General features: G+C 35.6%; 1 pseudogene; it reads right to left on the bottom strand.

The window, feature by feature from the left end:
• Positions 1-14,853: 14,853 nt before the first annotated feature.
• On the bottom strand, positions 14,854-14,972 carry LOC111733558 (annotated as a pseudogene).
• Positions 14,973-17,027: the final 2,055 nt, after the last annotated feature.

Here is a 17,027-nt window from a genome sequence, read left to right as displayed (position 1 = left end):
AGAAAACTAGAGCAGGGCAGCAAAAGATATTACATGCAATAGATCAGCAGTTCTATCGGCTCTAAATTCCAAAATAAATCCAGGACCGCTTCTCTTCACATCCTCAGCTGCCACCCTTGTCTGTGCCAGCTCAGTCTCAAACCTGGATACTGACAATAGTGTTCCAACTGGGTTTCCTGATTCCACTCATACCCCCTACCCAAACACACAGTAGTCTTTTGCAACACAGAGTGATCCTATAAAAATGTAAATCATATAATATTGTTCTTCTATTTAAAATCTTTGAGTGGAAGTCACAGTCCTTAAAAGGGCTTGAAGGCCTTATATGATTTGACTCCTGATACCTCTCTAACTCTCACCTCAGGACCTGCTCCCTTGATCACTTAGCTCAGCCATCTTGAAGTTTCTCAAGCATCCAAGGCATACTCCCACCTCAGGACATTTGTGCTTCCCCTCTCCTTGCCCCAAAAGCTCTTTCTCCAAATCTCTGTTTGACTCCTCCCCTCACCTTTTTCAGTCTTTGCTGAAATGAAACTTTGCCAGTGAGACCTTCCCTGACCCACTATAAATATTTAAATTGCAAGTGCGATTTATTTTTCCTTTATTTTTTCATAATGCGCATCAATACCTGACATCCCACATGTTTTACTTTTTAATTTATCTTCCCTCACTAGAATGTAAGATGGTAGAAATCATTGTGAGTTTTGTTTACTGTAATATGCCCAGAATATACCTAGAATAGTGTCCGACATGTGGTAGATGTTCAACAGATGGGCTGATTGTATTGAATGTGTGAATAAATGTAAGAAAAATAATTCAAGGGAAAAATAAAGGACGATCTTTATGAACCAAGTAGAGATTTATGGGGCAAAATTTATTGGCAACAAAAATATGGCCAAATGACAGTCTTTAATGAGCATGTTTGAAGGGTAATAATAAATCAATTTCATCTTGGAAAAAGTCTTCCAGTGCTTTTCAAACTCTGCTTTGTCTGAAACACTGGCTCAGGCAGATGTTAATTCATGTTCCATGAGTAATGATTCTGTAGTCAACTAAGCTTGGAAAAATTCTAAATACCACACCTGTTCTTAGAAATTCATGATGACATTAGTATATTAAAGACTGGAAAAATCTAACTGAAAATGTAATCTTAAATTATGTTAAAAGGGAGGCAAACTTAATATGCAGAGTGCTTTTTTCTTCACCTTTAAACATTTTCCACATAATATTAGCTTGTGAATATCTATTATTTAGGCACACATCAGTTCTATGTCCTCAGTGACATCTTGCTAAATGAATCAGCAGAATGACATCAGCAAGACAGTGGAATTGTGACCTCCTGACTTTCCTTCCTCTCACCGAGTATACAGCTACACGTGGATAAATTTCCTCTGAGAGAAACTCAAAAACTAGTTGAGTGACTCCTATACAATAGGTGACAGAAAATACCCATATGGAAGTGGGTAGGAAAAGCTGAGACACACTCATGCAATAAACCCCTCACTCTTACAATTGTTAAAGAACCCCCAAGCCCTAGTTTCTCCTTGAGTGAAGGGTTTAGATCACAGGTTTACGGCCCCGACTTTTATCTCCGAGAAGCAATGGGGCTCAGCATTCATGAGTTTCCAAGAATTACATTTAGCAAAGAGGTGGTTTTTAAGTGGGTGTGGACGGTTGCTTGGAGGACCAACCTATAAGGAGCCTAAATCATCCATAGACAATTGGAAATATGGTGCTATTGATTGTTTCTCATTACCAAATGAAAATTGTGGAATGTGCATTGTTCCCACTTATGCTGAAGAAGATAGTGCCCCCTAGTGGATTTTTTTAAAAAATGCCTTTCTTGCTGGTTTCAACCTAATGTAACTGCATTTGCTACTTAATTTTAATTTCCTATAAATTAAATACAATTTCAGATTTCATTTCTAAGTTTCACTAGTCATATTTGAAGTGCTGAATAGCCATGCGGCTAATGGTGACTGTACTGGATAGCATAGATATAGAACATTTCCATCTTTGGACGTCATGTGATATAGGCTGTGCCACTAAGTCTGACCCAACATCTGACATGCCTCAAGTCTGTTGTCACAGCCAGCTGAAATTTCCAAACCACTAAAATACATGGCATTGTGCTTTTTACCAGGAATAAGTGATTTATTTTGTTGTCTAATTTTTCATCTCTTTGAAATACCTCTATAGTAGTCAGTTTCAGGAAATCACAATTTTAAACATTTTAATTTTAAATAAGCACTATGCTACAAATATAGTTTTTGGCATAAATAAATGAACTACTTTTTAACTAGAATAAAAATTCTACCCCGGCTAAATAATATCAAACAATTTTTAAGGGATTTTTGTCTTGAAGTACTATTACATTTTTAGCTTCTGTGTGTTCTCTATCTTACTCCTTTCTGTTTGGTCTCTATCTTCCTCCATGACAGAAAAAAGTAGGATGCTTTACTGAGATTTCAGGCTTTTATCATTTCAAGGAATCCAAGTTATTCATTAAAGCTGTTTGGAAAGCATGTTTTGTCATAGACAATCCATGGCATTTCCCCTACCCAAAAGCTGAGTAGCAGCACAAGAAAATCAATGAGGATTCACAAATATTTGTCTTATTCGTGCTAATGATGACCATACCTGTAGAAGAAACAATAGGTAGGCAGTCACCCATGCCCTAGAAATTCTCATTAATTAAAAGTCTTTTATTTACTATTGTAACCATTCTTTTTTGAATCCCAGTTACCATCCTTTGCAAACACTTCCTTCAAAATCAACCTCAAATCTTCCTTCTCTTGTAATAAAAAATATTAAAAGCGGAGTCACTTTTTCCTTAAACTGTCTTGCTGACTGAGGTATATTTTTCATGCTTATGTTAAATTACATTTTTCCAGTGCATCAATTCATTCTATTTCTACCATAAATCACAGCATGCAAAATATTCCCAACAATGTATAGTCACATAATTATGTATTTTACATGTTAAATCTTTTACAAAATGCTATTTCTATATATATTCATTAATCTAACAATTTCCTCCTATTTTAATGGAATATATTTCCTCTTGACCGGCACTTTGAGAACTGATATTTCTTGATCAGGCCTTGGGGAAAATGAACACAAATAGAGGCTTGAGAAAAAAAGTTATCGCTTAATAAATCAAACGGTAAGACAAATAAATGTAATATTTTGCAATTTGGTCTCCAAAAGCTACCTGTACATAATTGCAGACAGGTTCTGAGAATTATGGCTCTGTAGATGCTTTTGTAGAAAATATTTAGTAGTTTTAATTACTCTTGATTTTAAGATATGTCGACAATGTTTCAGTGTAGTAGATGTCAGCGAGGATGACTATCTGACTATCTTCTTTCTGAGAACAATAGTAATACACAGGGCTAGACCTATGATGGTCATGTCTGAAATAGATTACTTTCAGCCAAAATAAATTATTTGCAGCTAACTGGCCCTGGTGGCTCCTGATAAAGACTGGCCGACCATAGTCTGTTTCTAGGATTTGTCACCCGGAACTATGGGAAGAGACTTAGTAGTTTCTGTTACTGAGATGTGAGACAGAGCATCTCTTAGTACCTATGTTTCCTGGCTCTACAGCCCTGGGAAGATTCAGTCTGGAAGGAACTAGTTTTTGTTCTAGTTGTCCCTTGGTACTTTTTGTCCCTTCTGTGTGGTTAAATAAGATTTTTAATCCCAGTTATTGTCCTCTGTACAAACTTCTTTTCAAATCCTTTCCTTTATCCTTAATCCTTAAGAATCCCTTGTCTTTTCAATAAATCTCTTTTTGCTTAATCTCACTTCACCTGACTTCCTATCACCTGCAACTAAAGTTGAGACCAAAAGTTGTTTTCAAAAGAACTAATGCTATCTTAGTATAGAATATTACTGTAAGTATTTAAGACAAGATAAATAACACTCATATTTTATTCTAAACTGTAGCATTATACCAATGGTGAAGATATTCAAAGTTACATCATATAAAAGAAGGTCAAAGAAATTGGAAATTTAATTTAAGGAACAGGAGACTCCTCTGGGACATTAATAGCCTGATATATGGCTATTAGATTTATTTTATACTATTTCAAAGGACCTTAAATTATCAAAAGTTTATCATGATTTCCATGCTTAAATCTTGTCTTTAGAATACTTGCCACATGGTTTATATCTGACATATTCTTGACACATCCAGGGATTCAACAGTTATTATCCAACAAACAGACACTGGGTACCCACTAAGCGCTGACCGCTATACTAGAAATTTGTGTAGTAGTAATGAGGAGAGATTTACCTCTGCTTTCATGACAGCAATGGTCTCACTGAGAATTTAAACATTCCATTTGAAACATTCCATCTTCAGACAATTCAGAATATTCTCTTTGGGACCAATGGAAAGAAATTGTGGGAATATGAGGTTCACTTGATTTGTTTGAAAATGGCCAGATATGAATGAGAGTAGATATTCCAATAACTTTCCAGTTCTGAGACTATATGAGAATAAGGACACCCTTGGTTCCAGAAGTTTCTGATCTTTCGGTTGCAGACCCCAAAGGAGCCAAGAAATTATTTCACAGAGTTAAGGAATCCATATGTGCTTCAATAATGGTTTTAAATGGAATAAATATTATCGTCACTACTGTCATGTAAGTAGCTGTTGAAGTTTGAAATTTTCATTAATTCAAGCATTCATCCATTCAATATATATCGTTGACCCAGCAGGTCTCAGAGACTGTGCTAAAAGCCGAGGGAAAAAAAAACAAACAAAAAATATTTGGAAAGACTGGGAATCACTGTTTTGTGCTACCTGCAATACTCAGCTTTAATTACTGTATGCTTTCATCAGAAAAACAGATGGCAAATCCATTATTCTGTAGGCTGTGTGTGTGTGTGGGTGTGTGTGTGTGTGTGTGTGTGTGTGTAGGGAGCGCCTGGACTTTTCCATCCAAAGTTAATATGCAAGTTATTGGATATAAACAAGCTATGTGATTCAGGACAATTTAAAAATTAAAGAATTTTATCCTGACCTGTGTTTGTGAATAAAATTTAATTTGACTAAAAGCCGCATTATTTTGTTATGTTCACACACACACAAAATTTTTTTTTTATGGCAGTTAATTTAAAATGAAACAGACCTGTTCAAAAATAATGAGATGTTTGTTCCATATTAATAGTACAAGAACAGACCACAGAGAAGAATATGTTAAAAGCTCCAGTAACCTTGGAATCCTGTGGTTGCTAATAATCTCAAGAGACTCTGTAATCCTAGGACATACAGTATCAACATTAGAAAAGGGAAGATTGAGCCCCATTCTTTGCCCCTTCTTTTATACAGTGTTAATAGGTAAGGGCAAGACTAGTTAGAGACTCAATAGCCAAATTGTATCCTAAAATTAAAGTAGTTAAAACTCATGAATGCTGTTATTTTAGTGCTACACAGTGGACATAATAGCAATGCCGCCTTCTAGCATTCCCAGTTATACTGATAAAATCAATATCTAATAGATAATAGCTATGCAGTTAGGTTAAAAGACAAAATGTCTTCTAGGCTATAAACAAATAAAGAAGGACTTGAGGGTATTAATATACTTAAAAGAAGATTGTATCGAAAGAATGGAGAGGGTTGGCACAAAATAAACATGGAGTAAAAAAAAAAAAAAGATTTTGGTTCCATTTATCCAAGATTGACTAGGAAGTAGAGAGAGAATGACTCTGAGGAAACACTAAAACTGGAGAAAAACCAAAATGTTCATTACTTTTATATCTATTGTGGGATAGAGATTTTTTAATTAGCTTTTATCATGACTTGAATGAAATCTCTCTCTTGTTTATCTCTGTGCTTGCCAAGTAATTTTTAATTTTTAAATTTGCCTGTTGATTAACTAGCTGCCAAGAAGTAGATACAAGTATCTTATTCACAGTTGCAGTGTACTGTCCACTGTAAATTAATAAATTTTCATGGGTTTAGAAGATCTGATCAGTGCCTCATAGCTGTTGTTTTTACTCTAAATTACTAAGTTTGACCTTCTGGCTTCCATAGCATTTATTGAGAATTTGAGGTCCACCGGCTTGGATTCATGGATAAAATCAATTCAGAAAAGGAAACCACTACCTTAAATGATAATGCTATCTCATGAGACTGCCTAAATAACTAGTTCTTAACCCCAAATAAATTCTTTCCTGCCTACCTTCAAAGTAGTCTTTTGACCTAACCTTAAGTCAGATCACTGGAAAAGTGAAAGAGTAGTCTCTCTTGTTAGTTGATTGCCAAAAACAAAACAAAAACTAAAAAAAGATCTCTCTGTTCTGATATATAGTTTTATCTCCGCTCCACCTATGAAAATTTAATTCCAAACTATTATCTATCTATGCATAGATAATTCAATATAGTATACATCTCATTGAGAAGAATTGCATTTCTGCCTTATAGATGCCGATTAAAAACTCCCAGACTTCAAACATTTATCTTTAATGAACTTTAGGAATTTTGTTGTTAACACTCTAAGTGGTTTGATAAGGGGAATTAGGAGCAATTAGGAACAATAAGTAAAAATGTTTTGAGGATCTTTGTCAGGTTTAACTGAGTTGCAAATCTGGCTTAAATGGTATGATTATAGCAGATTATCTATAAACTAAAGTCTAGCTGTGACGAAGTATGTTGATCTAATGATACATCTGTAAAAAACTTTTAATTTTAAACAATATACAGGATGAGGAGTGCAGTACAGAGTGGGTTGCATGGATCAAGAAACTAAGGGGTGTTCTTTTTATTGAATGCTTGCTGTCTGACATGAAGGAAAGTTAAAGACACAAAAAATTCTAACAGTAAGAAGCTCAGGTATCTCACTATGTCTAGGTAAGATTAAAATGATAACAACCCACTGATTACACATTCAGAAGAAAACCATGTTATTCAGTAGAAAAACTCATTTCCTGGAATTGTAATTATTGTCAAATATCTTTTCTTTAATGGATTTCATTTTCAAAAGTGAAAAAGGTCTTTTGTTTGTTTCTGATTATGAAAGTAATGGGACTGATGGGAAAGGTGGTGGTATAAGTGCACATTTATCCGTGCATAATATTTACTGAAAAGAAGCGAAAGAACCAACAAAGAAAAAGAAAACTTCATTAATGCTGAAACTAGAGCAGGCTTCATCTTCATAATACAATGTCTGGATAAAGGATGCCAAGGGCAGACATAGGATTCCCTTGCTTAAAGGCACAGTGGGCTGGGCTGTGGAAAGTGGGCAGAGATGGTGCAGAAGAATCTCAGTGGTACTTCTCCACTAGAGGACTAGATACCAGTGGTATGAGTAGGCTGCAGGAAAAATGGCAGCCTACACATCTTTTTTTGGAGTGGAAGGGATGCTGGAAAGGAAACTGCATGGCTAAATTGTACCATTCTATTTCTCTGAACTAACATCCTAAGCAGTAGAGATCTATAGATAAACTGTTATTGGAGCTGATCAGGAATAATAGTATTGACTCATAAAATTAAGTGTGCACTAACGATTAAAGAGAAATTTCAATAATGAGAATAGATTCTATATCAGAAGTAGTAAAGTAAGTGCAAATTTGAAGGGGTGCCCCCACCTCCGTGAAATGTGGAATAGCACAGAACGGATGACAATGAAAGATTTTTAGTAAATTCAGAAAGAAAATGCAGTCAAATTTCCCAGACTACAGTTGTACATAGTCACAGCTCCCTATGCATCCACTCTTCCATCTACCACAGAGAGCTAAGCAGTAGAAGAGAAAATATTTACTGTAAAATCTCTCTCTTTAGTTCTAGAGCTAATGAAAATAATGTTTGAGTAAATATGCTTGAGGAAGGGAAGTCAAGGAGATTCTTTTCATATTATTCTGGGAAAAATATTAGGCTTACATTTACAAGATAAATATGCAGGAAAACACCACCATGCCAATAAATGTTTTAAAGCAAAAAAGATTAAGGGAACATTTTATTCAACAGATGGATGAAAATAACATTCTGGAATATTTACTCTAGGAAACAAAAAATTTTAACTGTAATCATTTTGTACTTTTAAGGAAATTAAAACAGATTCAAGCAGGACATTTTACAATAGAGTAAAATGAAAATGTTACTAGAAAACTAAGCTAAGAAAAAAAAGAAAAAGATAATCTTCTAGACATCAATAATATTATACCAATGTTAATTTCTTATTTTTGATGTTTATGTAAGTGGCTAACATACATAAATGATAAACAATGTGTCTAGAACACTGAGATAGAGTAGGTACTCAATAAATATTTGTGGAATGAATGAATCAATTTCACCCATAGTTGTGTGACATAGTGGTATGAAGTGATCATTAGAATTATACAGGAAGCTACTTAAAAATACAGGAATCTAGGTTCCCCCTCATCTCAATTAGAGTCTCTGAGAAAATGACAGAAGTTGATAACACAATAGTAGTGAAAGACTTCAACACATCTTAGTCCTTGACAGATTACATAAATAAGAAAAACCCATAGAAGATCTTAATCATATAATTAACAAGCTTAATCTAATATAGTGATTTTCTTACATTTTTAAAACTGTGGAATTTTTTTTCTTCAAAATACATTCTATATAGATTCTCAAGAATTAAGAGAAGCAGTTCTGATACTTGTTATGTGGCTATTGATTTAGCAAATGCATTCTTTTCATAAGTAAAGAGCATCAGAACCAGTTTTCATTTATTTAAGATGAACAATAGTTTACATTTTTGAACTTGCTCTATGGTCTGTACCTGCTCTCTGTAGTAGCCTGAAGAGATCTGAGCATCTGGACATTCTGCAGACATCGTATTGGTTTGCTATCTTGGTGACATCATGTTATTTGGCCCTGATAAGCATATGTGCTCCAGAGGTGGGAGATAAAACTCTTTAAACATCCAAGGGGTTGCCACATTGGTGAAGTTTTAAAGTCTAATGATCAAACTTTAGCATCAGACAGAATTGTATTGAGTTCATGTTCCATTATATGCTAGCTGAGCATCTTTGAATAAGTTCCTAATCTTCTAAGTCCAAGTAAAGTTTAAATGATTCAGTTTATGAAGAACTTAGAGTGGTGCCTGGCATATGTTTAATTAATGTACATGATATTATTATTACTCATTTTAGGGACCAGAATCTCGACTGCAATTGTTATTTGGGTCCAGCCAGTCCAGAAATCTATTTATAATAATGTATGATAGTGTTCGTTAACTCAGAATTATGAATAATAAAAAAGACTAAACTGAGAATATCTGAGCCCACATTATGGAAAGGGAAACTGGAGTGAGTTTAGTTACATGGATGACTTCAGGATAATTTATTATGTATTATTTATTATTATTTTAAATTTAATTTATTATCACCCATGCATCTTCTCAGGAAGGATGGAGCATTGACTTCTCTCTTTCTTCTTTCCTACTTTCTCTTCATAGCAGGAGTGAATTATTTGATGGATGTAACTTAGGAGAATTATAATGGTAGTCAGTCTACTTTAATAGGAGCAGGGTCATTGCGATGAAAAGTGGGTTTGTCTCTCTTTCACTCTTGGGCTCCTTGCTGATAAGGAGTCAGCTTGTGGAAAAGATACTGAGCCCTGCCTGAGGAAGGCAGACCAGGTTTCTACTCTCTGGGTTTTGGCTTCCTGGATCTGTGCCTGGGCAGTTGAGTTAGTTTAATCCTTCATGTCCAATTTAGAAAAATGTTTATTTTGGCCTCTGATCTATATCATTTTCTCTAATATTTTAAAACAGCTGATTGATATTATGACTTAATGCTAACGTTAATCTATGACAATGGTTACTATAAAATGAGATTCTGATATTCATTTCCATTATTTTAGCTGTTGATGGATCACTTATTTATTCACCTATTCATACATTCATTCTGAATATTTATTACTCAATATTTATTGAGTTTCTATTATGTGTCAAGAACTCAGGTAGGCACTGTAGCTACAAAGTACACAAAATGGACTAAAATCCTTGCCTCAATGAGATTTATATTCTAGTAGGGAAGTCAGACCATAAAGAATATAAATAAATAAAACAGAAGTGTATAAAACAAAATACAGATGATGATATAAGGTATTGAAAAAAAATAAAGTAGAAAAAAAGGTTAGGATATGTTATGAGTGGGATGGAATTGAATTTTGGATTGGGTAGCCAGGGAAGATGTCGTTGAAATGGTAAAGAGCAGAAGGAAGTGAAAAAGGAAAGCCTGAGACTACCTGAGGGAGGGTCATGATATACACTGGCCAGAGATAAGAGTGCGAGGAAGTCATCTGAGTGGTTGGTAAGAACTTGGATACTATGAGTGCAAGGGGAGACTTTGAAGGGTTTTGAGCAGAGGAATGATATGATATGCCCTACATGTTAATAGTGCACAGAATAGACAAAATTTCTGCCCTCACGAAACTTACGTTTGAGTAGAGGAGGCAGACAATAACAAAATAAATAAAATCTGTAGAATAAAAGGTGATAAGTGCTCTTAAGAGAGAATAGGGCAGAGAAAGAGGACAGTATGGCTACAGGATTGAGAATAGACTGTTTGGGGCCCTGGAGAGGGTGTGAAAGTGGATGCAGGGAGACAAGTTAGAGGTCATCACAGTCATCAAGTCGGATGATGGTGAGAGTGGGTGGGAGTAGCATGGTAGCAGTGGAGGTGGTAGGACATGGCACATTCAGGAAATATTTAGTAGGCAGAGCCAATCAGCATTTGTTGATAGGTTGGATATGTGATGTGACAGGAAGAAAATTAGTAAGGACTCCAAGGATTTTTTTGGTTGAACAACTAGAAAAATGGAGCTACCATTAACTAAGATGGGGAAGACTATGGAGGTTTGGGAGAACTTTGGGAGCTCATTTTAAACCTGTTATGTTTGCAGGGCCCATAAGAGGTTGAAGGGGCAGTCTGGCTTTAAGATAGAAAAGTTGGCATGGAACTTTTCTTTCCAGGTCATGCTTCTCTTGAACCATACTTTCTCACTGGGAGGCAGTGAAGAGCATTGGGTTTACCGTTTGATAACCTGGGCTTGAGTCCAGATTCAAGACTCACTAGCTTTGTGCTCTTGGGCAATTATTTAACTTCTCTAAGGCTCAATATTGACATCAGAAAAAGTGAAAATAATTGTTTAACTCATAAAATTGTTGTATGAAATGAGTTCATCCCTCTCACGACCTTGGTGGTGTGCCTGATATGAAGTAAATATTCAAAACAAAATATTTAAAAGTTATAATAGCAGTAGTAGCTAACACTTACATAGCACGTCATGTCAGGCACTCTTCTAAGAACTTTATATATATTAACTCATTTTGTCACTTACAAAACCCTAGGAGGCAGACACTATTACCTCATAATAGCATGCAGGTGGCATGGAAGGTTAAGTTACACAGCTAGAAGGTTCAGTTTCAGACTCTCTGGCTCCAGAGTCCATGCATTCTGGTGTCTCAGAATTCTCAGAACATGTTCGCTGTGGGTATTATTTCCCTGGGTTTTTCTTTCCTTGTATTAGGACATCCATTCTTAATCTGCTCATGAACCTGTTCAAAGTTCACTTAGAGTCCAGTATTTGTCAATTTTACTTCTAAGTATTGTTACTTCCAATATACTTTGCAAAGTATAATTTCTAATTGCCCTAGAAATGACCTATCTCTCTACTTGCCAGATCCTGTTGTTTCCTGTCCTTCTTTAATTTGAGCACTCTGTCTTCTGTATCTGGCTGATCAGCATTCTGCCCTTGCAGTAGCAACAGAGGGATTCAGCTCTGTCTCCTTGAGTGGGAAGAGTTGATTCCTGGTTGAGATTCCATCTCCCATGGCTGCTGCCACTTGGGGGCATTCTTGTTTTACCATTTCATGTTCGTTCATACATGGACGATAGTCGCATAGCTAAATGGCAACTCAAACATTTGGGTTTACTTTTGTCACACCACACACATCATATATAGTACATATTATTTCTAACAGATACTTATAAGACCCTTATCCAGGATCTTATCAGATAAAATATAATATTTTAATAATTTAGAATTTTTTAATAATTCGTAATGTATATTTTATCTTCACTTATTCTTTATTTGATGCCTTTTTCTTCTTTATGTACAGCTGAGTTACTGACTATATCATTTTCCTTTTCTCTAAAGAACTTCTTTTAACATTTCTTGTAAAGCAGATCCACGGGCAACAAATTCACTCAATATTTCTTTGAGAAGGTCTTTATTTCCCTTTCACTTTTGGAGGATAATTTTGCAGGGTACAGAATTCTAGGTGGTTGAATTTTTTTTCTCTTAACACTTTAAATATTTCATTCCATTCTCTTGTTTGCATGGTTCCTAAGAAGCCGAATGTAATTCTTATCTTTGTTCTTCTATAGGTAACATGTCTTTTTCCTCTGACTTCTTTCAGAAAAAGAAATTTCTCTTTGAATTTCCGTAGTTTGAAAGGATATACTTAGGTGTAGGGTCCCCTTTCCTCCACTCTCCCCCATTTATTCTGCTTAATGTTCTCTGAGATTCCTGGATCTGTGGTTTGGTGTCTGACATTAATTTTGAAAAATTTTCAGTCATTATTCTTTCAAATATTCCTTCTGTTCCTTTCTTCCTTTCTTATCCTTGTGGTATTCCCATCGGGCATATGTTATACCTTTTGTACTTGTCACATGGTCCTTGAATATTCTCTTTTGTTTTTTTTTCCAGTCTTTGTTCTCTTTGCTTTTCAGTTTTGGAGATTTCTGTTGACACATCCTCAAGCTCTGAGATTTTTCCTCAGCCTTGAACATGTCCAAGTTCATTAAAGGCATTCTTAATTTTGTTAATAGAGTTTTTGATTGTTAACATTTCTTTTGGTTCTTAGGATTTCCACCTCTCTGCTTACATTGCCCGCCTGTTTTTGCATTCGATCTACTTTATCCAGTAGAGCTCTTAGCATATTAGTCATATTTGTTTTAAATTTCCAGTCTGATAATTTCAAAATCTTTCCATATCTGCTTCTGATGCTTTCTCTATTTATATTGTGTTTTTGTCTTTTAGTATGCCTTGTAATTTTTTATGATAACATAACATGATGTACTGTAAAACGAACAGCTGTAAATAGGCCTTAAGTAATGTGGTGGTAAGTGTGGAGGAAGAGAAAGTGTTTTATAGCCCTATAATTAATTAGGTCTCAAACTTTTAGTGAGCCTGCTTCTCCGGACTGTGAACTTCACAAGTGTTTCTCAGTTTTTTCCTCCCTGCTTATAAGAAAGAGAGTGATTGGAGAGAAAGGCTAAAGCTGACTGTAGTTGGGAGTTTCCCTTCCTCTGGGTCAGTTAAATTCTTTTTTTTTTTAATTAATTTTTTTTTTATGGTGACATTGGTTAATGAAATCCAATAAGTTTCAGCTGTACATTTTAACAGTAAGGCATATATATATTTACACTGTTCACTTCCCACAGTTAGATTTCTTTCTGTCACCACATATTTCTGATAATACTCCAGCATATTAGGCTCTGGTTAACTAGTTTCTCCCGAGGGCAGGCTTTGTTAAGAAAAACAGAATGATCTGGGGGAAATAAAATGTTTCCTTTCCTCCTCCCTCTTCCAGAAGCACAAGGGGATTTTTCTTAAATATTTACTGTGAGAACCTGAAAGAACTCCTAGAGGTAAGTCTCACAAAATTGCTCCCCCACTTCCCCCATGGCTGGGTCCCCCTGGAGTTTTAAACTCTCAGAGTCGTCTATATGGAGCCTTCAGCAAGTCATCAGTTACAGTTAAGGTTTTCCTCTCTCTGGCATTGGTTCCCAAGGTGGTTTCCTTTCTGAGTCTCTTCTGGTAAGCCATGACTCCCTATATTCACCCGCCTGTCTCTCTAATGTTAGAGGCAGCAATTTGCCCTGTTTCTTTACTTGTTTTATGTATCCTACAGAAGTTATTGATTTTAGGTCTGTTCAGATTTTTACTTAGTAGGATAAAGTGGCAACTTCCAAGCTCCTAATATGCTGAACTGGAAATCAGAAGTGGCAATCAGTAACTTTTAATGATGCGAAGATTCTAAATATTTAGGCTTAATCATAGTTTATGCACAATAACAAAGCAATGCCTTTAATGTGTATTTCTAAAAATATTGAACTCTATTTTTATAAGGAAAACTCCATATTACGTAGTTAATTGAGAGTAAAAATCTATTTCTTCAACTCTTTGTAAAAAAAATGATATAAACTATAGGATGGCAAACTATGGTTCATTGGCCAAATGCAATTGCCTGCTGCTTGTTTCTCTATGATTTGTGAGCTAAGAATTCCTTTCATTTTTAGATAGTTGAAAAAAAAGCAAAAGATGAGTGGATTTTGTGATGCATGAAAATTATGTGTAATGCAAATTGCAATGTCTATAATTAAAGTGTTTCTGAAACATAGTCACACTGTTTACATGTTGTGGATGGCTGCCTTAACACTATAATGACACAGTTGACTAGTTTTGACAAAGACTGTATAACCTGTAAAGCCTAAAATATTCACTACCTGCCCTTTGCAGAGAAAGTCTGTCAACCCCTGAAATAACTAATAAGACATTGATGCCACAGGTATCCTTGGTAAGGCCAGAGTCCTAGTCTCCTGGTTGGGGTTTGTTCGCTCCTCTTACAACATGCAGAGCCATCGTTTGACTTTGGATGCTGACTGCAATCAGAGGAGACAGCTAGAGAAAAACATTCAGTCTAATCCCATATAATACTCCATTCTTTACTTAATATGCGTTTCCTTTGAAAACAAGATGGTTCTTATTAATTGTTGTTTCAAAAACAAAACTGACATTAAATGCAGAATTGTGTTTTTTATTTTTTATTTTATTTTTTATTTATTTAATTTATTTTTTTATGCCTACAGCACCTGGTCTTCCTAGGTGGTCTCCCATCCAAGTACTAACCAGGCCCGACCCTACTTAACTTCTGAGAACTGACTGGATCGGGCTTGCTCAGGGTGGTATGGCCGTAGACCAAAACTGTGTTTTGAAAGCCTAGGTAAAAGAGGATTTTTTTCCAGAATAAAATTTATTTTGTTATTTATTTTTCTCATTATAAAAATATGTATTTAGTGTAAAAGTTATAAGAACACAGAGAAGCGTAATATAAAAACAAAAATCACCTAAAATCCCACCTCTCAGAGATAACCACAATTTGACCTCTGTCTATCCTGTGGCTCAAGAGAAAGAGCTGATATTTATCTTTCAGCTTATCAAAGGAGGTGGCCCACTTCCCTACCCTAAAAGGGAGCCCATTGACTCTTTGGTGGTGGTCAAGGGTTAGTTGAACTCTGTGAGGCTCCAGTCACTGAGACTCAGGTGGGAAGCCAGTAGGTCTGGCTGCTGTCTAGACCTCAGATAGGTCAGTTTATATCAGGGATAACAGCAGAAAAATGCTCTACAGAAAGCATTGCATATGTATTCATTCATTTAACCATTCAATTAACTGGTCAGTGACTAGTCGCATATTAGTTTCCTATTGCTGCTGTAACAAATGACCACAAAGTTAGTGGCTTAAAACAATACAAATTTATTCTTTTACAATTTTGGTGGTCAGAAGTCTAAAATCAAGGTGTCGGAAGGGCTGCTTTTCTTCTGGAGGCTTCAGGAAAGAATCTGTTTCCATGCCTTTTCTACTTTCCAGAGGTCAGCTGTATTCCTTGACTATGGCCTCTTTGTCCATGGTCAAAGCACATCACTCCAACATCTGGTTTCATGGTCACGTCTCTTTTTTTTCACTGTTTCTCAATATCTTGCCTCCCGCTTATAGGAACTGTTATGATTACACTAGGCCTACCCAGACAACCCAGGATAATCTCTCTACCTCAAGACCATTAATTTAATCACACCTGCAAAATCCCTTTTGCCATGTAAGGTAACATATTCACAAGGATTAGAATATGGATGTCTTTGGGAGACCATTATTCTGTCTACCACAGTATGTGAATGCCTGCTTTGTTTCTGATACTAAACTGGGCTCCAGGAAGTCAGAGATAAGTGAACATGCCCCCCGCCACTTGAATAGCTGAATTCCAGACGAGAAGAAGGAGCTTGAGTGAAGAAAAGGCACAGAAGAGGGAAGTGAATCGTGTGTTTGAGAAATGACGATCAATTCAGCATTTGAGAAATTAGTGCTCTTTGGCTGAAGCATTTGATACCAACTTGATTGAATTTGAACAGAAATGTTTTTTTAAAAAGGATGTAGAATGACAAATGAAACCCAAGGTCAAGAGTGCAGGTGGGCAACAGGAAGGCCTGGCCAGAAGCTGGAAAATGGATAGAAACCCAAGCAGTTTTTCTTCATGTATCTACTCCTGTCTAGTCTATATGTCTAAAACACCTTGCCATAGTTCCAGAACTTTGCTTTTTTTTTTTTTTTAAATACAATCACCTCTTTGCACTATTACAGATTCTTAGGAAAGAGTCCAATTTACTGTTTTTTTTTTTTTTTTTTTTTAAATACAATCACCTCTTTGCACTATTACAGATTCTTAGGAAAGAGTCCAATTTACTGTTGACTTTTGGGCCAATTCACTCTAACCTTGCTGATATCACAGAGTGATATCACAGGGGAACTCTCTAGAAAGTCTTCACCTTGGGGGTTTGAATATCATATTCCATTGCCATGTAATGACTTTTTCCTTCTCAAGGGGAGGCAGGTCATTAATTTATTATCATGCTTCTTAGATTATGGAATGCCTAAAGTCATAGGACGAATGTCACTGCACACATTGTAAAACATATAATTGCTCTGAGAGAAAATAATGTATCCTAATTTTATTCCTTTGTTTAGGAATTCTGCTAGCTCATCTTATTGTACATATATATGTCTCTCTAATCCAGTGGTTCCCAACTGGGGAAATTTTTATAAAATATTCATGTCCAGACTCCTCCCAGAGCAATCGAATCAGAATCTGAGGTGGGAATAGACATCTCTGTTAAAAAAAAAAAAAAATGCCCTGGATGAAATGAGTACATGTAACAACTGGTTAAACCGAATAGGTCTGTAGTTTGGTTAATGGTATTGTTC

Source organism: Pteropus vampyrus, unplaced genomic scaffold (genome assembly GCF_000151845.1).
Source record: "Pteropus vampyrus isolate Shadow unplaced genomic scaffold, Pvam_2.0 Scaffold575, whole genome shotgun sequence".
In the NCBI taxonomy this organism is placed as follows: domain Eukaryota; kingdom Metazoa; phylum Chordata; class Mammalia; order Chiroptera; family Pteropodidae; genus Pteropus; species Pteropus vampyrus.
The sequence above is the reverse complement of the archived record's forward strand: the minus strand, read 5'-3'. Positions and strand labels throughout refer to the sequence as shown.